The sequence below is a fragment of the Ovis aries genome, chromosome 1 (assembly GCF_016772045.2).
Source record: "Ovis aries strain OAR_USU_Benz2616 breed Rambouillet chromosome 1, ARS-UI_Ramb_v3.0, whole genome shotgun sequence".
In the NCBI taxonomy this organism is placed as follows: domain Eukaryota; kingdom Metazoa; phylum Chordata; class Mammalia; order Artiodactyla; family Bovidae; genus Ovis; species Ovis aries.
Genome location: NC_056054.1, coordinates 222,918,266 through 222,925,164, shown reverse-complemented (window position 1 = coordinate 222,925,164; position 6,899 = coordinate 222,918,266). Strand labels below are relative to the sequence as shown.

The 6,899-nt window shown below is 35.5% G+C and overlaps 1 pseudogene; it reads right to left on the bottom strand.

The window, feature by feature from the left end:
- Positions 1 to 4,870: 4,870 nt before the first annotated feature.
- On the bottom strand, positions 4,871 to 5,437 carry LOC101115677 (securin-like; annotated as a pseudogene).
- Positions 5,438 to 6,899: the final 1,462 nt, after the last annotated feature.

The window sequence follows — 6,899 nt, the reverse complement described above, 5'->3', positions numbered from 1 at the left end:
GGGAAAAAAGCAAGAATCAAAATAGTGGGCATAATATGAAGCGTGAACATATATTACAATCTGAAAAAATAGCATTCTACTTAAAACCATATACATATATTTATACTATATATGGTACATATATGTACTATACACACCCACCCATATGCACACACCAGGTATTATTTCTAGAGTCTTTTCCTTTTTACTCCTGCTGAACTTTATGAGGCATTCATCTTGGAAGGCTGCTTGGTCCAGAGGAAAGAACTAGAATCAGAATTAGTAGCTCTGAATACAAGTCTCAGGTTTGACATTTCCTGACCATATAATCTTGGGTAAGTACTCGAACCTCTTTGTCTTAGTTTACCTCAAATATAAAGCAAAGTTTAAAAAACCTTATTTTAATAAAAGTCAGTGTGTCATAGTAGCCTCAAAACCTCTGATTTGACTTACTAGGACATACTGACTTTTAATCTTTGTTTAAACCTTATTTTAATAAAAGCCAGCGAGTCCTAGTAAGTCAAGTCAGGGGTTTTGAGGCTACAAACCTAAGTCTAAGCGTTTGCTTTGTTATTTCTTGGTTTTGGGTCCTTGAAAAGTGACTTAAACCATTTACACTTAATTTTCACAACTGATATCAAGGATAATATCTATCTCCTAGTGGTGCCAATAAAAACAATAAGGCTCAGAAAGTTTAAATGACTTATTCAGAAATGTAGGATAGTGACAGACAGAAAAGTCTACATCTCTTGTCTGATTAATTTTAACCTGTTCACGACATTGGCTACCCAGGTGGCTCACTGGTAAAGAATCTGTCTGCCAAGCAGGAAACCCAGGCTCGATTCCTGGGTCGGGACGATCCCCTGGAGGAAGAAATGGCAACCCTCTTCAGTATTGCGGCCTGGGAAATCCCGTAACAGAGGAGTCTACTGGGCTACAGTCCGTGGGCTCACAAAAGAGTCAGACACAACTTAATGACTAAACAACAACAAATTCACAACATTGTAGAGCATATTTTCAAACAAAATGTCCTTGATAGCAATATGAAAAGATAAGGACACACATAAATTTTCTTAAATTGCTCTAGATTAGCATGAATATTACAGTTCTAATTATATAACTAAGAAGATTGTTACATACTTTCAGTATTTACAATATATTAACTTCAGAGTTTCTTATTAACATTTAACTGACTTAAAAGCAGAGAAAGCTTGAAACATCATATTATTAATTTATGACATATTTTCTATCTCTTTGAAAAGAAATATCATTTAGCAAAATAATTTAAAAATTAAAATATGCAGGATTTATTTTTGTATTGGATTTTTGTGAGAGAGAAGGATTTGAAGGTAAGTTTCAGGATAACTAAACATAAATGGCACAACACAGGCTGGAAATTAGTATTAATAACTTGAATATATTTTAGCTTTGGTTAACAGCATACGTCCCTTTCTACACATTCTTTAAATTCAACTTGTTTTGGAATATTTGAAATAATTTTAATATTTGCTTTTCTCAAATTAAAACAGTACAATAAGTCCTATATAATAAACATGATTCTGGCTGTAGAATCCTGACAAGTCATAGTCAGTCTGGCTAAGAAACTGTACACTAATTAATACAAATGGTTATCTTGAAGAACTCATATTTAGAGCATCAATGTAAAACATATCCAATGCCAAAGTCAAATTTAAGGCTATCAGATAGTTTTGTTGTTTAAATGTTTCCTTTGGTTATGACATTTTTCCCACTACCATCACATTCAATTAGTAAATTTATTTTATCAGGATGAGTTACACTTCATCCTTACTATCTAAAAGATATATTTTCACATACATAAACAACAGTCAGAAATCAATGTTAAATTATGGAAACTCATTTGAATAAAGAGAGAAAGCTAAAGGGAGTAGATGACAGTGCCATATGCCCATAATTGCAAAAATAAAATAAAAATTTGAAAGCCTAATTGATACACAAAAAACTATAATTGAACATTATTATTAAAGATAAGAGCAGAAAAAAAGTCTTAGTACACTATTTTTCTTTTTTTTTAATTCATTAGTTGTTCTGTCATGTCTGACTCTTTGTGACCCCATGGAATATAGCCCTACAGGTTCCTCTGTCCATGGGATTTTCCTGGCAAGAATACTGGAATGGGTTGCATTTTCTTCTCCAGGGGCTCTTCCTCACCCAGGGGCTGAACCTGGATCTCCCTGCATTGCAGGCAAATTCTTTACCAACTGAGCCACTAGGGAAGCCCAGATAGTACACTATAGTGAACTACAGAAAGAATTCTTTCCATTCAGGTAAAAGATGTTTTAAGTAAAAGACTAAGAAATGAAATAAACAGCACTACAAGGTGGTTAATAGATGCTTGTTTAAGGACCAGGTAAATAACCATAATACATTCCTTACTTCCAAGCTCTACCCAGAATTTAGAAACAAGTATTTGAAAAAAAACATTTCAAGATCTCTGAGTATTCTTGGTCACTGAGTTAGAACATGTTTTTAATCACTGAACCTATACGATAATTAATGATAAAACACAGATCAAGAGCATGTACTTACTGAATCAAGGACATTATCAAATTTACTTTCATTTTTTATGCAAATATAAATGAAATAAAACCATAAATTAAAGGGTTGCTAGCACTGTGTTTTGATTTTGTATAGGCTTGCTGGGTAAAGATCTGAATTTTATGATGCTTCATAAAATTTACCCTCTATCACATATTCAGTCCACAACTTCTAGAATAAGTATGTCTTGAATATCCTAAATAACTGTAAAGTGCAGGAGTTACATATTTACAGAAATAACAAGGCAATATACATGGAATTCGGTGGTTTCATCAAACATGCCTAAAAGTAAGATAAAAAGCATTCTGATTATGACTTATAAAGATGCTTTCCACTGCATTCTCTATTTCTTTTGTCAAAACTGTTGGGACTGTCATTTTTTTTTTTTAATAGACAAAACTCAAATGTAGTTGTTAGATGTTATGCCTTAAAGGATAATGTCTTCAAGTGTGGAACTTCAAATGAAGACTTAAAGAAGGCCATGTAAGAGTATCATGAAAATTAATTTGCTCACAGAAAAATGTATGCAACCAGATCTGAAGACATTCATACTATCACAATAGCCAAGCTATCAGAAGATAGTTGATAAAAGCAGATGTCCCAAGCCATTCTCTGAGGCTTTCTGCTATCGAGGTTCAAGAAAAATCAATGGGAAAATTAATTTCAATTGGCAAAGAGTAAAAGATATTTCCTCACAACATTAATATGTACCAAGTATTTAATCACTGTAACTGCATAGACAAAACTTATTCAAATGTTTACTTAAAATGGGTACCTTTTACCACATGTAAATTTCCTCTTAAAAAGCTGCATTTAAAAAGTTTATAGGGATTGTAGACATACTGTGAATAAGAATCTAAGACTCACCCATATACGGTAGCCAGGGTCATGAACTCCTTCAGATTCAGTTGTGAAGACTTTTACAAACATGCCTTCATCAAACTAAGGTGAAGGGGAAGTTGCTCAGTCATGTCCGACTCTTTGCGACCCCGTGGACTGTAACCTACTATGCTTTTCAATCCATGGGATTCTCCAGGCAAGAATATTGGACTGGATTGCCATTTCCTTCTCCAGGGGATCTTTCCGACCCAGGGATCGAACCCAGGTCTCCCGTATTGGAGGCAGACGCTTTAACCTCTGAGCCACCAGGGAAGCTGAACATTAATACTGTTTCAGTATTCACCAGACATATGTGGTCATAAAAAGGCCTGTTCAGGGTCCACACATAGATTTTAGGACCTATAAAATCTGTATGTTTAACAATTTTATGACATGGTTCCTAGAATTTGCACATTTGAAAAACATAATTTTTGTTTCCCCAGTCCTGATTAATGATTATTTTCTACTCAGTTTTTCAAGCAAAATTCTTTCAGCTTTAGTTTCTATTACTCGGTGAAAGGTCCACAGTTTTACCGACTTCTGCTTTCCAGAATTCCAAATATTAGGGTATGCACTGACGACATTCTAATCAAGAATTCAAAAAAGCATAAATACAATAAAAGGCTAAAGATCTCCTACTTTGGCTCATTACATCAGGTAATGGAGTGAAAGGAAAGAAAAATATGGCATTGGCACTTCCAATGTCATCTTCCTGGGTATAAAGGCAATAAGGTTATGTACTTTGCTCAAAAACAAAGAAAAAGCTTCAAACACTTTAGAAAGCAATGTAATATCTTGAAACAAAACATGAGCAAAAACCAAAAAGGACTTTATAATTTCACTGGTGCTAGTGGTGCTCAGTCACTCAGTCATGTGTAACTCTTTGCAACCCCACGGACTGCAGCCTGCCAGGCTCCTCTGTCCATGGAGTTCTCAAGGTAAGAATACTGGAGTGGCTAGCCTTTCCCTTCTCTAGGGGATCTTTCTGACCCAGAGATTGAACCTGGGCCTCCTGCATTGCAGGCAAATTCTTTACTGTCTGAGCCACCAGAGAAGCTGTGTGTGTGTGTGTGTGTGTGTGTGTGTATACATATATATACATGTATATATACATACATGGACTAGATACCCCATGAGGTATATTGGGATCACACAGAGTCAGACACAATTGAGCAAATTTCACAAAAAATATATATATTCCTATTAGGGAAGCCTAATAAGCCTTTTTTTATTTTTCTTTTTTAGGGAGAGTCTGTTAAATGAAGAATTGCTTTATTAATACAAACTATTAATACATTGGAGAAGGAAATGGCAATCCACTCTAGGACAATTGCCTGGAAAATCCCATGGACAGAGGAGCCTGGTAGGCTACAGTCCATGGGGTCGCAAAGAGTCGGACATGACTGAGCGACTTCACTATATTCACTATACTATTAATACATACCCAAACTATGAAGTGCTAAGAAATTTAAATATCTAAGTCATAGCAAACAGGTGGCAATTCAACATCCAGAGTTGACAGAATGCTTGAGGGAGACTACAACAGATTAGACTCCCACAGCGGAGGAGACATCTTCAGAGGAGAAAGGGGGCCCATGTAAAACAGCTGTTCAAGCTCCCTCTCCTCATCAAGGATCATGAGAGGCACTCCATTCAAGGGGAGGTGTACAATCTGGTGCTCCTCAGGCAGGTTAATACTCTCAAAATCTAATGGGTTGAAGGGATATAATTTTTCTATTTCTGAATAGGTGTCATCTGAGGCAGGAACATAACTTTTTGCTTAAACAGTCTTCTCAGCAATCTTTTTGGTAAAGAAAGTTGTCTGTTTCTGTCTGAGCGGTCCATTGGTCTTAACCGATTTTTCTGTAGTTCTGCTGACAGTTTCCAAAGTCTTTCTGGCAGTTTTTGGTAAAGCTGGTGGAGCATCAAACAGTTTGTTAACACGTGGTGTTGAAACCTGAGATCTTCCATCTAAAGCTTTGACTGAAGGCACACACCCCATGTTCAGCCTGTCCTTAGGAGCTACATGGGTGCCTGATTCATATATACATGTGTGTGTGTGTGTATATATATATATATATATATATATATATACTATTCCTCCTTCTCTCTCTTCCTTCTCTCCATTTATCCACACACAGAAGTAGTTTTCTAAGAGTATTTCATGGCTGGCAAAACTGGTGGTAAGGCAGATATAAGGAAAGAAGGGGTCTTATTAATACAGTAAGAACAGTGGTATAGAACTTTAAAATTTTAATGTGATCACAAATATTAATGTTTTTGAAACTGGGGGAAAGAAACCCGACAACTAAAGAGTAACAATACAACTTTTTTTTGAAATTTTTTTATTCTCTATCTGTTTTACATAATATTTTGCTTCCTGCCTACCATTATTGTCTTTCTTCTCTCTCCCTGACTCCTGACTTTTCATTCTACTTCACACTTTCTTCTTTCTTGCATGTATTAATCCATATATGATTGCTCTCTCTTCAGGTGAACAGTTTATCAAGTTTTTATAGTTATGTACTTTAAATATTTTGGAAGACACGATTTGACATAAAGTGGATACCACTTAACAACAAGCTGTATTGTAATTGCATTTACCTCTACTTGAGTCGGACACGACTGAGTGACTTCACTTTCACTTTTCACTTTCATGCATTGGAGAAGGAAATGGCAACCCACTCCAGCGTTCTTGCCTGGAGAATCCCAGGGACGGGGGAGCCTGTTGAGCTGCTGTCTATGGGGTAGCACAGAGTCGGACACAACTGATGCGACTTAGCAGCAGCAGCGGCAGCAGCAGCAGCGGCAGCAGCTACTTGTTTTAAACTTATCTTCGTCCAGTACAAAAATCCTATGATAACCATTCATAAAAATTATAAGATAACACACACAATTTCAGGGTCAGTTTTTCTGCACGTGGTTGAAAACATATGTTCTTAAGAGGAATATACATTAAGTAAAACCCAAGATTTAGAATACAAATACTCTTGGAATATAAGTCTGTCAGACTTTGCAAGGGAAAGATAAATATTTCATTTATTCAATTTGTTCTTGCCTTTAAAAGACAAATACTTTTGAGAATGGCTGATAAAGAAGAACATGCAGCACTTGGTTTCATGGAAATCGATGCTCTGTGAAGCCATTTACTAAACAGTACCTTGATTGCCTGAAAGAGTCAATGTGTCTTTTAAAGAGAGGTTTCCAGGAAGCACAAAGAAGGTCTAGCACAACATTTACGCAGTGCCATTTTTTAAAAATAATAGTAAATAATTTGTTAATATGGTTTTTCTTTCAAAATATTTTGAAAACAGAAGATTTTAAAATTGAACAATCATTTTAGCAAGGTGAATCCTTCAGAGATAACAGAAAAATCTTGGGAGATACAATTAAAATTATGACAAAGTACAAATTAAAAACTGAGTACATACTCCAGTATGAATGCTTCCACATATCTAAGATAT